The sequence below is a fragment of the Neopelma chrysocephalum genome, unplaced genomic scaffold, assembly GCF_003984885.1.
Source record: "Neopelma chrysocephalum unplaced genomic scaffold, ASM398488v2 Primary Assembly neopelma1_319, whole genome shotgun sequence".
NCBI classification, from domain to species: domain Eukaryota; kingdom Metazoa; phylum Chordata; class Aves; order Passeriformes; family Pipridae; genus Neopelma; species Neopelma chrysocephalum.
Window position 1 is genome coordinate 1,351,713 of NW_020897981.1, and position 17,054 is coordinate 1,368,766.

Here is a 17,054-nt window from a genome sequence, read left to right on the forward strand (position 1 = left end):
CCTGTTGTTTGTCTGTTAAATCCTCACACCTTTCTGGCTCCTGTTTTCCCAAGGATCAAGCACATCCCTGGCAGGGTAGTGTCATCCACTGTCTGAATGAATGGAGGGAATTCTCCTCAGAGTAAATGCTGGTGAGTTTTCAGCTTCACTGCACATGAGGAGAGCACCCTGAACTCCCTTACAGGAGGCCAACTGTAGTGGACACTTGGTTATGCCTCTGAATCCAGTAAAAGCTCTGCAGGAAGCTGCAGAGCTGATGCAGGAAATCTTTCCTGCTGTTATTTTAAATATCATGATTTCTTTGAGTTGCAATGTCTATAACACCCTGCTCTTTTTGCACTTTCCCAAATCCCTCAGTGGTGGCTGGTTTGTGGTTCATGTAACTACAACCTGGGATAGTGGGAGGTGTCCCTGCCCATGGCAGGGGGTTGGAATGAGGTGATCCTTAAGTTCCTTTCCAGCCTAAACCATTCTGTGATTCCATGTTTCCATGTAATTTAACTACCAAGGGCCAGCTCAGAAGTGGTTTTGCACACACCAAATTGAGCCACACAAGGTTTTGCCACCAGGTACTGGGGATATGGTTCCAAAAAGGGTCTCAGGGGAAAGAAGACTCGAAATTATAAATACAAAGACACTTCTGGGCACAGATTGTGGGTGAGTACTCTGGAGAAGCCTTGCTATGTGCTGACCCTGGGCTTGTGCCATTCCTGTCTTTATTTGGCCACTGGGTTACACAGACCTTGCTCTGACCCCTGTTTGATCAGCTGTATTTGTTCCTAGTGTTCTGCACCTGAGAAAATGTTCTTGGCAGCTCAGGAGACACAAAATGCTGCTCCACTGACTGGCCACACTTGGGGAATAATAGAAAACAATAGAAAATGGTTTCTTCCTAGCTTGCCATCTCCCCTGGTGTCACAGAGTTGGTGCGTCCCCTCTGCTGCTGTCACCACCCTTATGGCAAAACTGATTTACAGCAGGAATCCAGGCTCCCACCTTGTGTTTGGAATAAAAAGGGAATTTTCCCCTGTAATTCTCTTAGCCATTAAGATGGACATGACTTCACCTTGCAGACCCCCCAGCCACCTCTTCCCCCAGCACTGCCCAGGCTTTGTCTTTTCAGAGTTCCACTGTCTCTTGCGTTTTGAAACAGGGCTGGGGTCTGGAGTATCATCTCACCTGGGTTTTTAAAGGTGGATTTGTTTTCCCTGCTTTTGGAAATGGCTGGGACAGAAGTTTGGTCTGCAGAGATCTTGCTCTCCAGTATTTCAGGGCTGCTGGAGACACATCTATCCCTGGCATCACCCTGGTGCCATGGGCTCCTGGTGCCAGGGTGAGACCAGGGTGAACCTGACACCCTCACACTCCTTGATACCCCAGGTAAGGTGGCACACCTGAAACTCCACATCCCTGGCACCAAACTGCTCGGCTGCCCCCTAAAACACGGGCTGGGCTGGCAAAGACTGCAGTTAATGCTTCAGGGGGAGAGGCTGAGAGGAGACATTGAGGGCACTGAGAGAGGGAAAAGGCTTCATGCTCCCGTTCCCTGCCTGCAGCTTCACTCCAAGCACTTCAGTGAATGTCCAGCCACCTGCAGCAACTCCTTCCCACCACCTTCCCCACTCCTTGGTTGTTCTGGAATGAGGAATGTTCTGCCCTCGGCTTCGGATCCGAGGGAGCCTGTGCACCTCAACTGCTTCCATGGGGATTGTCTCCAGAGAAAGTTCTTGGCCAGCTGTACAACACACAGGACTAAGGTAGGACCTACCTTTTAAGGGCCACCTCACACCTTGATCTGTCAGCCCAGCAAAGCTCATCCTCGTGTCTCCCCTCACATCACCCTGGCTGAAGGGTGTCAAGGCCCTGCTTTCTGTACTCTGCAGAAAAGACAAGGTTTGTAGAAGTGGGTGATTCCCTCTTTGCCTCAGCGAGAGGAGAGGACAGGACAGAGCACTGAGGGACCTGAAGTTCTCCAGAATCCATGATGGGGCCTGGCACCTGCCTTCCTCTGCCACCTCTGAAAGCTCTGTGGGCTGGAAGGTCCTTCAGGCTGAGAAAGCTGGGGCTGTTCAGACCAGAGAGAAGAGGAAGTTCCAGTATCTGAAGGGGCCCACAGGAGAGCTGAAGAGGGACTCTGCAGCAGGAGCTGCAGTGACAGACAAGTGGGAATGGATTCACACTGACGGAGAGGAGGCTTAGGTTGGATACACTGGAGAAATTCCTTCCTGTGAGGGTGGTGAGGCCCTGGCACAGGTTTTGTGAGAAGCTGTGACTGCCCCATCCCTGGAAGTCCCTGATGAGGATATTATTTCCATTTTAAACAGGCCAAATTCCCTGTTTCTGGGCGCTGGGGGTCCTGGTGCAGAGCTGTGTTTGGACACCAGGTGGCACCTGGATCTCTGGGATCCAGTGGAGGCTCCATTCCCTGCTGCAGCCCCTGTGTGCAGCCCTGCTGCAGAGCCTGGCAGGGGCAACTGCGCTCCTGGGAGTGGGTTTTTTGGGGGGCTCAGGGTCCTGGCTGTGCTCTCAGAGAGCTCTGGGGGTGCTGGGGTGCTCCAGCCTCTGCAGAGCCCCTCAGAGGCAGGTTTGTGGCCTGACTGTCACCAGCTGCAGAGGGGCAGGGTTTGCTCCTGCTGCACATCTGTGGCTCCCCTGTGTGAGCTTCTGCACTGGCCCAGCACAGCCCTTGGCACCAGGAGCGTGGCACTGCCCTTTCTCCACACTCACTCCCATGGCAGAGCAGTGCCCGAACCCAGGGTATTTCCTCCTGGAGAGCAAGGAAGTTTCTGTCCTAATTGCTTGTAAAAAAATCACATAAAATACATTTTTATTCCTGTTTTATTTGACTCTGTGCATGCTGCACCCAGCAGAGCTGAGCTGTGCCCTGGGGCAGGGCCTGCCCTGGCTGTGTTGGTCACACAGGGCAGCCCAGGAGCCTCAGCCTCAGGTGGCTGCTGCAAACACCTCACTCAGGAGCCCCATAGCATTGTCTCCATGTGGAACAGGCTGTGGAAAAGTTCTCTCTGTATTTATTTCTTTTATTTTCTGGTAGGTGCAATCTAGAGAGGCAGGAGGTAGTGATACTGAGTGACCAGGAATGGTTGTGGTTAGAGGGATCTTCAAAGGTCATCTACACAACCCCCTGCCATGGACAGGGACACCTTCCACTAGCCCAGGTTGCTCCAAGCCCCGTCCAACCTGCTCTTGGACACTTCCAGAGATCCAGGGGCAGCCACAGCTTCTCTGGGCAACCTGTGCCAGGGCCTCACCACCCTCATAGGGAAGAATTGCATCCCAATATCCCATCTAACCCTGCCCTTTGGAAGTGGGAAGCCCTTCCCTGGCCCCTTGTTCTGCCACAACAGACCCTGGTACAAGGTGTCTCTCCTGGTACAAGGTGTCTCTCCACGTTCCCTACAAGCCCCTGCCTTAACACCCATCATTAGCTCCTGTTGCTGTCTCTGCCTGTTAAAACCTCCCTTTGTCTACAATCACAGCCTTAATTAACTGAACTCAGCATTAGCCCCACCACCCTCATCATACAACATTTCCTATGTCCACTCCAAACTGACCCTCTTCCAGTTTAAAACACTCATCCCTTCTCCTCTCACAACAGACCCTGGTAAAAAGTCTTTCTCCACTGCTTTTATAAACCCTTTTATATATGAAAAGGCTGCAGTAAGGTCTGCCTAGAGCCTTCTCTTCCTCAGGCTGAACACCCCCAGCTCTCCCAGCCTGTCTCCACAGCAGAGCTGTCCCAGCCCGTGGAGAATTCCTGTGGCCTCCTCTGGACCTGCTCCAACAGGTCCATATCTATCTTGTGCTGGGGATCCCAGACCTGGCACTCCAGGAAGGTTCTGAGCAGAGCAGAGAGGGAGAATCCCCTGTCCCACCCTGCTGCCAGGCTGCTGGGGATGAGCCCAGGAGACACTCAGTGTTCTGGGCTGCCAGCAAATATGGACTGATCATGTCCCTTTTGTCATCCAACAGCATCCCCCAGTCCTTCTGTGCAGGGCTGCTCTCCATCCATCCATCCATCCATCCCCAGCCTGTGCTTACACTGGGGATTGTCCCAATGCTGGAGCAGGACTCTGCCCTTGTTTTACTTGAGGAGGTTTGCAGGGCCCTCTCCTCCAGCTCTGCAGGTCCCTCTGGATGTGACCAGGCACAGTCCCACCATCTGAGGTCACTGGTGATGACATAAAACAGGGAAGGTCCCAGCGTGGACCCCCGAGGGACCCACGTTACTGGTTTCTGTTTGGACCTTGAGCCACTGCCTGTAACTCTCTGGATGCACCATCCAGCCAATTCCTTACCCACCTAGTGAGATCAGCTGTACAAGACAGTCATTCCAGAGCTCCACAAGGCCAGATCCAGAAAGTATTTAGTTCCTGGCACATGGATATGGAGATACAAATAACAGACAGTGGGACTTTATTCACCCAGCCCAGGTCAGGGCCCTGGGCACCTTGTGTGGACCCAAATCAAAGCTTCTCTTGAGACTGAAACTTTGGGCTTTCCTGACAGTGCTGCAGAGCAGTCACTAAATTCCTATTCCTGGTTTTTTGACCCCTCCAGGTGCTCACAGATGCATTTACAACATCCCTATGTGCTCTTTGCATGCCCTCAGATTCCCAGGATGCTGTGGCATTCTCTTGCTCACGGATGTCTTTCTGCAGGGATTGCTGGAACAACTATCTCCTCTAGCCAATACCTCCTTCCCTTTTCCATGTCCACCCCAGTGCCTCCAGCTCTGTCACCTCTCTCTGGTGAGGCAGAGGCCTCTGGAATTCTGAGCCTGTAGCTCCTCTCTTCCTGTTGTGCCAACACTGGCTGAGAAGCAGCAGCAAACAGGGACAGAAACTTCTCTCTTCCTCTGTTGCTTTGGAATATTCTTGGATAAAATGCAGAAATCTGTCCACAAACCAGGGAGCTGGTAAATCAAAAAGTTTCTGCTGAGGAGAAGGGATGAGGGGAGCTCACCAGGGTCCTCCCAGGACAGTTCACATTCAAAGGGTATTTGGAGGTCTTGGGTTCATCCTCCTGCTCCAAGTAAGGCTAATCCAAGAGTTAGGGATTGCTCAGGGCATTTTGGAGGATTTTCAATGACAGGAATTTCCCCGGCCCTCTCGATGTAACTGTGGTCCCTTCTCTGGTGTTTAACCACCCTGGTGAAATATTCTCCTTAAGTAAGTCAGGATTCCCCTGGTTGGAGCTGGTGGCTGTTATCCCTTCACCTTCTCCCTGCTGTTGCTTCCTCATTTCTCCTGGAGTGGTGTTGAACACACACTAACAGCACCAGAGGGCTTTGACAGGGCTTTGGGATCAGTGCTGGTGGGAAAATGAATATTCCTTTGTTTGGGGACCTGTTTGGAGAACTTTCTCCCTAGATCTTGTGTTTCATCTCTGCAGGACGTGCAGTACCCACTCCTTGTGTCATGCCCTGGGAGAAGGTTTTGAGCCTGTTCCCTGGAGTTCCTGGAAACTGGAGTCACTCCTCACCTCACATATGCAGTCTGTAAGTACAGGTAGAGTGTTGGCTGGTCTGGGAGGTGTTTGTCCACTCCCCCTTATTTCCACCTGTGTATCAGAGCCTGGAGAGAAGAACCTCCCCCCTCATAAAGTTTCTGTAGCTCAGCTGTGGTTTTTAGCAGCTGTTTTCACCTCACAACAGGTGATGGTGTTGCCTGTGTGTTTTGGACTGACCTTCCCCGACATTTTAGGGCAAGCAGCACTTTTCCTGCCATTTCAGTGCCACCCCTGGGGCACCTGACCTGGTCCAGCAGCAGCAGCCACCCTGGTCCAGGTGTTTTCCTGGGTGAAAGTGGCAATTTTAAGAGAGGCCATGTGGAAAAGTCAGTGGGAGCGAGGTCAGGCTGTGTCCCAGGGCTGGATCTTTGGGAGTGAGGAGCTGCTGCTGTCCCCATCACTACTGGTACCGTGGTGGCATCACCTGGTGACAGTCACCTGCCACCCCTCGCTTTTGGGGGAGCTGCAGGTGACACGTGCCCCCAGCTCTGGGGGTGCAGCCCCTGCCTGTCCCAGGATGCTGCCACTGCGAGGAGCACTTGGGGTGTCACTGGTGGGCTGCCCATCGGTGTGTGGTGCTTACTGGGAGGCACTGGGAGCCGGGCTGTGCCTGCAGTGCCCACCACACTCCCCCATCACGTTCACAGGGGGCACCAGCGCTGGGGACAGGTTTTATTTGCACTGTGAGCTTTGAGAAGCCCCTGCGTGCACCCCAAGTTAGGTCAAGGGGTTCCCTAAGGGGTTTTTCGCTTTATGTGGGTGTCGGGGGAATTTTGGCGGTGGAACCGGGGTGTTTTCCCGGGTGCCCCCCTCTCTGTGCGCGGGTGTCCCCAGGTCCCCGCAGTACCGATTCCATGCGCCAGGTGTGCGCAGTTGAGCCGCGCTGGCTCCGTTCCCAGGGATGAGCTCAGAGCATCGGGATTGGGAGCCGGGATCAGCTGCTCTCCTGACGCGCTGCTGACGCGGCTCCGCATCCTCCTCTGCATCCCCCGACCCCCCTCCCGAACCCCCCTCCCCGTGACCTCCTTTTCCAAGACAAAGACGGGAAGTGCTGGCTGCGCACGCATCCTGCCCATCCAGCCCCCCCCTCCCTCCATCCCCTGCTCTGAACCTGGAAAAAACAGCTCAGCTCCTATTTCAAGGAGTCTTTGTCCTCCCAAAAAGCTTTCTTTAGGACATTTGTCTTTCTTTATTCTGCCTGTGACAAGAACATAATTGGGAGTGGGTCTCCATCTGCTGCTGGGGGGAAAGGGAGGGGCCCAGGGAGAAATCCCCTGTCCTGGCACACAAAGGCAGCACTTGCCCCCCTCAGCTGGCATCACCAGCCTTTTGGGTGCTTAGTTATCAGGCATTTTGAGAGCAGGAACAGGGATTAGCAGTGTTTTGTGCTATTAAATGAAACAGGGATCTCTGGAGCATTGTGCAAGCCCCTCTCTCTGTTGGGGGGCTCTCCAGTCCCCCCCGCTCTGCCCGCTGCTCTCAGCCCCTTGCTGGGGCTGGTGTAGTGCTCCCCTGCTCCTGTCCCCCCCAAACCTCCTTCCCTGCTGGAATTGCAGCCCCAGCAGTGCCGGTGGACCCCGATCCTGGGCTCCCACAGATCCCCGTTGCTCCTGCCCAGGCTGGAGTCCACCCTGCTGTGTCATTGTGCTTTCCCAGCACTCCCACGCTGAGTCACTCAGGGAGTGCTGGGAATACCCCCGGGTTCGGGAGCCCCAGAGCCATGTTTTGCAAGCTTCTCAGTCCCCATTGCTCACAGGATGAGCTGTCCTGGCACCTCAGCTTTTGATGCCCCTTCTTATGCAGCAACACTGCAAAAATACCCCCTCCTCAGGTGCCCCTGCCCTGCTAAGCTCCTGCTGTCCCAGTGCCACCCTCACTTGTCCCCTGCCATGCAGGGGGCTGTGCCCACAGTATTTATATGGATATAAATGACAGGAATACAGCTGAGCCTCTCTGGGTGTCCCATCCTGGGTGTTCCCTGCTCCATCCACCCCCAGACATCCTGCAACAGCAGGAGCATCACCTCAGAGCTCCAGCTCTGGCTCAGCCTCCCCCTGATCCCACAAAAGGGGGTTTTTCTCTCCCAGGAAAAGCCCTCAGAGGTATTTTCACAGTTTGTTATGTAACCAGTGAGACTTTCTGTGCAGTTTTGGGGGGGTGAGTGCTGGTACCTCACACCTGGCACTGTGCTGGGCAACCTGTTCCTGCCTGAATCCAACCCTTCAGTGCTGGCATTTTACCTGCCATCATCTTTATAAGTGCCTTTTCTCTGCCTTTTCCTTTTCTAAAGCTCCTTGCTTTTTTTTTGTCCATCCTCCTGAGTGTTTAAATTAACTCAAAAGTCTCAGGATCCTGGATCAGTTTGTATTTCTCACCTCCCACCTGAGTGATGCCTTTTGGCCCTTTTTGGCCTGATCTTGGGACAACATTTTGCAATATTCACTTGGGAATTTTAGCCCCAGATTCATCTGCATTTGGATCTACACTGACAAACTCCTGGCTCAAAAGTTGGATACTCAGGGAGCAGGTTTGGCATGAACCCTTTTACCCCTAAACCTTTCCTAGGGACAAAAAAATCCAGTCACCCCATTTCAAGTGGGGGCTGGTTCTCCCCTCATATCAATCTTCAGCCCTTTCTCCCATCCCACAAGAGGTAACACCAAATTTTGGGTGCTCATTCTGATGTGAAACTTAATATAGATTAAATATAGTGGTTTTTCTCAAAGCTGGAAAAAATTACAAGTGTGCAGGGATGTGGCATTAACTTTTAGGAGCTGTGTGTGTAAAATATGCTGATTTTAATATAAAATACTGTCCTTTTCCTAAGGATTTTGAATGTAACAAAACAAGGAAATTATAAGTAAAAAAGGGGAGGTAGATTCAACCAGGAGAGCTCAGGAGGTGACAAAGATGCTGAAACTTTTTAAGCAACAAGAATTTTAGCCTCAGATCCAGCTGGATTTGGCCCTACATGGACAAACTCCTGGCCTTAAAGTTGGATACTCAGGGAGAAGCTTAAAGGATTTCCCACTTACCTTTTCATCCCTAAACCTTTCCTAGGGACAATATCTGGCCACAGGTAGGGGCTGGTTCTCCCCTCATGTCTATATTCGACCCTTTTCCCCATTCCACAAGAAATAACACAAAGTTTTGGATGCTCATCCTGATGTGCAACTTAATAAAAATGAAATTTAATATTTTTTCTCAAACCTGAAAAATTACACAAGTGTGCAGGGCAATGGCATTAATTTTTAGTAATTCTGAGTGTAAAATATGCTGGTTTTAATACAAAATACTGTCCTTTTCCTAAGGATTTTGAACATAACACAGTGAGGAAAATATAAGTTAAAATGAGGCAGCAGGGAGAGGCAACCAGGAGAGCTCAGGAGATGACAAGGCTGCTGAAGCTTTTTAAACAAATATTTTGGCTATTACAACAATTTTAATGACCCAGTAAGGACTGGTTGGGGGTTCTTTTCCTGCCTGGATCCTGTGGGGCTGGAGCAGGGCTGGGGAGCTGTTTTGCCCCCCCCCAGGCTCATCCAACAGCAGAGGGTGCTCGTGCACTGCCGTGCAAATCCCTCTCCTCCCTCAGCCATCTTAGGAGGAATGTTTTCCTTCCCTGCAGTCTCCATTTTATGGTTCTGACGCAGAAAATAAGCAGGTCAGCACAGGGAGGAGGGAGGATGGGCTGGGGGGGGATGTGGGATGTGCTGAGGCAGAGCTTGGCAGTGGTTTTCTGGGAGCCAGGGCGGGATGTGGGGCTGGAGGGGCGAGGCAGTGAGGGACTGGTACCCAGGGGGATGCAGGGTGAGAGGATGGAGGGCAGGGATGCCACGACTGGGGAGGGGGGATGCAGAGAGAGGTGGCATTTCAGCCGAAATGCTGCTTGGAGCCCCCCTGACAGCCCCCAGGGCTGGGGGGTGCCCCACTCCCTCCATCCCTCTCTCCATCCCTCCCTCCCTTCATCCCTCCCTTCCACAGGATGCTCCAGCTGCAACAGTGCTTTTTTTAACCCCCCCTCTCCACAGGAGGCTGAGCAGACCCCCCCAAACTGCCTGGAAGCAGGATGGAGCTCAGGTTTCAGCCCTTGTCCGGGTTCCCCAGCCGAGAGGGACTTTCCTGTTTTCATTGTTCAGGACACTGAGATCTGTTCTTGTTCTTTCTTTCCTTCCTGCCTGTGCATGTCTGGGGGTGGGGGAGGGAAGGTTGTTGCCCCTGGTCTGTCACCAACAAATCCTGGCAGCAGCACCTTTCCCAGCTGTGTGGAGAGTCCCAGGAGAGCTGCCAGCCTGTGATATTGAGCAACTCTTGTCATCATCTCTACTTGGAGGAACTTTTGTTGTGTTATTCATCACTGCATCCTTCATGTTGTGCAGTGCTATGGCGTGAGCAGGCGTTTCCCAATCCAGGATGTGAAGCAAGCCAGTGATCCAAACTGCTGGAGGCTCCTTCCACTTCACTGAACCAACCAAAAAAAAGTGCTGGGGGCTCAGAGCAAGACTGAGGGATCTGTGGTCCCTTCCTGGTCCCTGCATCTCTGCAGGCTCTTGCTCTGCACGGCACATCTCTCCCTTCTGTGAGAGGCCTGTGAACTTCCATAGGGTTCCTAGGATTGTTTGTGGGTTTTCCAGGCTAAGGAGTGCAGTTTAAGGGCTTTTGGGTTTGTTTTTTTTGTGGCATCTCAAACCTGAGAACCAAACTGCTGGGCCCTCACCCTTACAGGTATGTGCACAGAGACAGCAGCTGGTGTTAAATGCAACTAATTTCCAAGCAGCTCCAAAACCTGCCTGAGGTGTGGATTAAATACTTCGAAATTTGGGCCAAGTCCATCAGCAAACCTCAACAAAAGTTTCCCTGGGAAAGCTGACTTGTTTCCAGCCTGTTCAGATGAGTCTGCACAGGCAGCTCATCCATCAGTGTCAGGGAGATGGGGGATATCCTGCGGGACTGCTCCTTCTCACTCACTTCTAGTCCCTCCATGTAGTGAGTCCTGGTTGCCCCCGTGTTTATCAAGTCCTAAGCCCGGTTTACTCCCAAATCCTTACATCCCTTTTGTTGCTTTCCTAAAAAATGTGATTTTGCAGCTCAGTGGAGCTCTTTGATTTGTTTTGCTCCGCGCCGGTTTTTGCCCTTCCCAGAACCACACACCAAGATGCTGCTCGGGAAGAAAGCAAACATCACAAGAGCCACTGTGGTTCCTGGGGGTAGTTCAGATGAGTATCTTTTCCTTTAAATATCCTAAGCTAAAGCTGCCTTTGTCTGTGATCCTGTGCATGCCTGCATATACGAAAATAGGTCAGTGACTCCGTGCTGGCCCCAGGCGCCAGCCCGGCTGCGGCGGAGGCACCACGGAGAAGCAGCACAGCCATAGGTCAGCTCTGAGGGAGGGATGCTCATCCTCCCCTGCCTTGTTACTGGGCAGCTTCCTGCTTCAGGGAATGCTGATGGGCTGGGGGACAGTGCTGGGGGTGCAGCAACCCCGTGTTGAAGTGGGATTGCCCGGCACGGTTGGGGTTCTGAGCTGCTTCACCCCCTTCCCGTGGTCAGGGGACAGGCCTTGGCTTTTGTGGTCACCCTGGGATGGGCACAGACCCCCCCCCGTGCTTATCCCAGCCCATGGAGAAGCAGTGAGTTTGTGGGCACCCAGCAGTGGGGTGCCCCAGTCCCTCCTCCCGTGGTGTGGAGCTGATGGAGTCACAGGAAGGGTGCAGAGCTTTTCCACGTGTGAGTCCCAGGAATGCTGGTGGGACTGTTCACGCTCCTGGAGAAGGGATGTCTGTGGCAGCCTGATTCCACTGCAACACAGAGGAGAGGGCATTAACAAGGGGTGGGAAAGTGTAGGGATTGTGATGTTGTTGGGCATCTTTCTGTCATTCTTCCAGCCCCAAACCTGCAAACATATCTCCAGAAACACTTCCCCCTGTGCCACTCCATAAATCCTTTGGAGTTCAGTGACTTGCACTTGTGTGGGTGGATATTGTGGAGATCATCTCTGCATTCGTTTAAGGCAATAGATGTCTTTAATGAGGTTACCTTGCTAAAGACTTCTGTGGATGGAGCACTTCTCCTGTGAGGGAAGGCTAAGAGAATCAGGATTGTTCCACCTGGAGAAGAAAAGGCTCCAGGGAGACCTGAGAGCCCCTTCCAGGGCCTAAAGGGGCTCCAGGAGAGCTGGAGAGGGACTGGAGACAAGGGATGGAGTGACAGGACAAGGGGGAATGGCTTCCCACTGCCAGAGGGCCGGGATACATGGGATATTGGGAAGAAGTTCCTCCCTGGGAGGGTGGGGAGGCCCTGGCACAGGTTGCCCAGAGAAGCTGTGGCTCCCCCTGGATCCCTGGGAGTGTCCAAGGCCAGGTTGGACAGGGTTTGCAGCAACGTGGGCTAGTGGAAGGTGTCCCTGCCCATGGCAGGGGGTGGAACAAGATGAGGTTTAGGGTCCCTTCCACCCCAAGCCACTCTGGGATTTTAAGTGACTTTTCCTCTAAGCAGAAATCAGCGTCTTCCCCTAGGAAAAACTTGCATTTATCACTGCTTTGTTCCTTGTGTGATTCCACCTCCACGCTCCCTGCAGAGTTTCCCCTGTCTGGTGTTGCACAAAAGATGACCAGACAGGCTCACACCAGATTTACCCTCAGAATCTGGTGCTAGAGCTAAACATCAACTACAGCAGTAGAAGTTCCTTTTTGGGGTGTGGGGAGGGAGAACAAATGGAAGAAAAGAGAGAAAAGGGAAAGAGAAAACTCCCCAGTGGCCACCTGGGATGGGACCACAGCAAGAGTCTCCCTCAACGAGCGCTTTCTCCAGTGCAGCAAGGAGTCCCCCAGGCACTTTTCCTACTCCTTGAACCTTCCCATTGTCAATCCTGACGCTGGGAGTGTTGACTGGAGGCGGCTTTGGTTAGGGGCAGATGTTAATTGCCCGTTAAGCTCAGCTCTGCCCAGCCCCGGGTGATGTTTAGTGCTTGTTTTAACGACCCTTGTCCCCTTTTGTTATCCCAGGAGGGTCCTGGAGCGAGGTCACAGCAGGAAGAAAGGGCAGGAAAAGGGAGATCAGCATTCCCAGCAGTTGTAATTAACTCTTCTATTGTAATTGCTTCTAATTACCACACAGCACAACAGAGCTGGGGCCATTTAGGGAGATAAGGGAGAGGACTTAGGGATCTGCAGGTTAGGCCACTGTGTGGGCTCAGGGTTAGTCTTAGCTCTGGATTTGTCAGCTCTCACAAGGAAAAGGACGCTGGAAAACCTCTTCTCCCTGCTCTGTCTTCTACACACCCTGTCTGACAGTAGGGACTTTTTTCCATAGTCTCCTTTTCTTCCTTATCCTGCTTCCTGGGAATGGTTTTTAGCATCCTTATGACCAGCCAGTGATGAATTTAAATTCTGTGTTTAATTTCTAGAAAAAACCCAAACATGCTGCCAGTGTCTTTTACCTCCTTGGACAGCAATTATTCCCCTAGGCCTACTAAATTCCAGCTTTATTCCTTAAGTTTTTGGGTAAACTGACCCTATTCCTGTATGGGAGGCAGCTTTGTCATCTCATTTTCATTTAGGGAGAATCTACATAAGGAAAGTTTGGACTTGATGGATCTTTAAGATCCAAACAATGTTTTTCTTTATATATATGTTCTAGAAAATCTGTGCCCCTTGTCCTTGTTCCCATTCATAAATGTGGTTGCTTGGCTTCACATCCCCATCCTGCTTTTTTTAAAGGCAGGAAAAAAAAGAAAAGAAGAGTTAAGAGCTCCCCATTTGTCTTCCCAAAATACCCTGTGCAGGTCTCAGTTGTCCTGGTTTTTTAAGGCAGGGAATTCTGAGTTGTCCATATGGGAGAAATCTGATGTTTGAAATGCATCTGGTGAAACTCCAGTGGAAAAAGTCGTTTTCTCCGGACACATTTAATTCCAAGTTAGTAAAATTTTGGCTGTGCAATGTCAGTAGGAAAATCTCATCCCGATTTTTTCCTTTTTCCTTTCTTCAGTTCCAGAAGTCAGATCTAAATTCTCAAATCTAAAAGGCCTCCTGCAGCAGAACTGTTAAGTTTTCCCAGTCCTGTTTAGCCTTGCTGTGGGATAATGGGGAGGAAGGGAGTGAGGTAGGAATTGGGAGAGCAGCATCCCGTGTCTGAATTGTGAACCAAGGAGGATGAGCTCCCTAAAGCCACGACCTCAAATGAGAAACAGGGGAGTGGAAAATAAATCTGATGTTGTTCCTAACGCTGGAACCTTTACAAAGTTTGAAAATACAGGAAGGATGGAATAGCTCAGAAATGCCTGTTCCTGTAATTTTTTTCCTTTTATTGATCAGAGCACTATTTTTACACTTCAGATGCACTCGGGGCTTAGAGGACTCTCTCTCTGGAAGGGATGCTGACTCTGCCCTTGCTGATTCATTCAGCCCTTGCTGATGATCCTTCCAGAAGCATCTCCTGTGCCCAGGTGTGTGTAACCTGAGATTCTCCTTCCTCCTTCTCAACTCCTGGATAACCTTATAAGCCCATTCCTGGCCCTGAAAACGTACACTTGGTCTGAGATCTTCTAAAGAGGGCAGGGTTAGATGGGATATTGCAAGAAATCGTTCCCTAGGAGGGTGGTGAGGCCCTGGCACAGGTTGCCCAGAGAAGCTGTGGCTGCCCCTGGATCCCTGGAAGTGTCCAAGGCCAGGTTGGATGGGACTTGGAGTTCCGTGGGCTAGTGGAAGTTGCCCCTGGCCATGGCAGGGGTGTGGATCCTTAAGATCCCTTCCAATCCAAACCATTCTGTGATTCTTCTCCCTGAGAGCTGGCCCAAGGATGGGGTCTGAATGCAAAACTGCTCTGAAGGCAGGACCTGCCTGTTCAGAAAATAGTTCTGGTTGCTATAACAAGTTGGGAGGCAGCATGAGAGCAATTGTTTTTCAGTAACTGCCTGCTTTCTGTCGTGTGGGAGCCCAAAAAGCAGAATGCCTTGCCCAATGAGCTGCTCCAGCCGTGCCTGTGCTGCTGCAGGACCCTGTGGCACAGCCGTTGCTCAGTGATGCTCGTCTCAGAAAGCATCTCTTGATCTCTGCTCAGATACATCTCTCTGCCTCATCCTCCTGCTGATTTCTGTGCTTGTCGCCCTGTTGGACTCTGCCTCAGGTCAGCAGGAGACAAGTCTTTGATAGCTCTGAAGCCTGGGGGTCTTCAGGCATTGTTTAATGCTTTCAGCATCTGATCTTACAAGTGAGAGCTGACGATGGCAAAGGGAAGATCTCTGTCAGTCCCCAGTGCCTGCACACCCCCTGCACCTACTGGAGGGTCACAGAAGGGTTTGAGTGGGAAGGGAACTTTAAAGGCCTCTAGTCCAACCCCTTGCCATGGGCAGGGACACCTTCCACTAGCCCACGTTGCTCCAAGCCCCATCCAACCTGGCCTTGGACACTTCCAGGGATCCAGGGGCAGCCACAGCTTCTCTGGGCAACCTGTACCAGGGACTCACTACCCTCCTAGGGAGGAATTTCTTCCCAATATCCCATGTATCCCTGCCCTCTGGCAGTGGGAAGCCATTCCCCTTGTCTTGTCACTCCAGACCCTTGTCCAAAGTCCCTCTCCAGCTCTTCTGGAGCCCCTTTGAGCCCTGGAAGGGGCTCTCAGGTCTCCCTGGAGCCTTCTCTTCTCCAGGTGAACACCCCCAGCTCTCCCAGCCTCTCTTCACGGCAGAGGGGCTCCAGCCCTTGGAGGACCTCCATGGAATCCTCTGGACTCCCTCCAACAGCTCCACATCCTTCTGATGCTGTGGGCCCCAGAACTGGATGCAGTGCTGCAGGTGGGTCCCAAACACCTGTCACTAAAAATAATCCTCATTTTGTTGCTTGGTGGAGTGGCCTGAGTATGATCCTGTGTGTGGGCTCCATCTCTTTGGCTCAGAGCAGGACCTAACGTGGGTGTCCTCAGGGTGATGGCTCCAGCCTGGAGACTCTGGAGCAGAGACGCACAGAACTAGAGAATTCATCTCTCTGCGAGGTGAGTCCTTGTCTCTGGGCAGCTCAGGGAAGTGGTTGGTGCCCTCCAGGTTTTTTTCCCAGCATGTGGGTGGCAAGGAAGTACCCCCAGAGGATTTCCAGCACTTGGAAATTCCTGCTTGCAAGGCTTTCAATACCTCTTGTATGCCCTGTTTTCCTGAGCAGATTTTCTCATGTCCAGCTCCAAGACACACAGTCCTGGGATCAGAAGTGATCCCAGAGATGGAGAGGTGTTTGCTGTGGCTCAGGAACAGGGATTTTTTTTTTATCTCAGCAGCTCTGAGCAAAGATAATTTTGGCTCATTGCTCTGTCTGCAAAGCCTGAGGCTGCTTCCTAAAGATGCTTTATTTGTGTGATTGCAGTGGAAGCCTTTTCCTTTTAAAGCTGTGGCTGTGCTGGACTGCAGAGGGCAAGAATTATTGATGAAACAAGCGGATGTGATGCCTGGGAGGAAGGATACCTATTGTTTTGACCTGTGGTAAAAGGCTGGAGGTGCTGAGTCAGTGTCCAGGGAGGAAGGAAAGCAGGAGGCAGGATATGGAGTGCAGATGCATCCGTCCCTGAGAGGATGAAAACTTGCTGAACAACTGACTGTGCCCCCCTCAAGCTCTGCTCCAGTCTAATATTTATATTTATATTTATATTTGTATTTGTATTTATATTTGTTGTTGTTGTTGTTAAATTTGTATTGTCTATCTATGCCTTACCTGGTCTAATATTGATATTCAGCTATAAACCCTCTTCTAACATACAGTAACCTCCCAGTATAACCCAGTGCCCTCCAGCTGCTCTGGAGCTGGGCAGTCACTTCTCAGGGTCTTTTCCCTGTTCAAGCTGCCAGACTTGAAAGAGCTGGAAAAAATAAATCCAAAGAAATCCACTTTTTTTTTCCTCACTTTGGAGACTGTTAAAGCTTGGAGACCTTCCCTGGGGTGTGTGTCCCATACCACAATAATGTAAAAAAAAGAAGGGGCAGAGTTTTTTTCAGCTTTCATGTGTATTTATGCTGCAGAGCTCTCAGATCTGCCTGGAAAATGCACATGAACATCTGTGTGATGAGCTTTGCCCTGGCTCTGAGCACACACACAGCATCCAGGGGCAGGAAGGACCATATTCCCTGGGAGATCTGCTGCTGAGGGAGCACTGAGGTATTGCCTGAAGCAGCTAATTGTGTTTTTGGGGGGTTATTTGCCTGGATCTGTGCGGGGGGGGTGAGCCACACTCCCGGCAGTGAGGTCAAAGGGATTTTCAGTGGGTACAGCTGGAGACAGTTGCAGGATAGAAACTGCTCCTGCTTAAAGCAAATATTTTAGGAATGTCCTTCTCTATTTTTACGTCTTTTTTTTTTTTTTCAGTGTCTGCTGAGAACTTGAGGACAAGCTTAAACAGGACAAAAGGACAGATTTTTAATGTGCAGTGGAATATTCTGAACTTCCCAGCTGACACAGATAAGATAAGAGTGACAAATCTGTGGGGGAAAATTGACAATATCCTTCTGCTTTTAGGAAGAAAAATATTTCAAAGTGGATGTGAGCTGT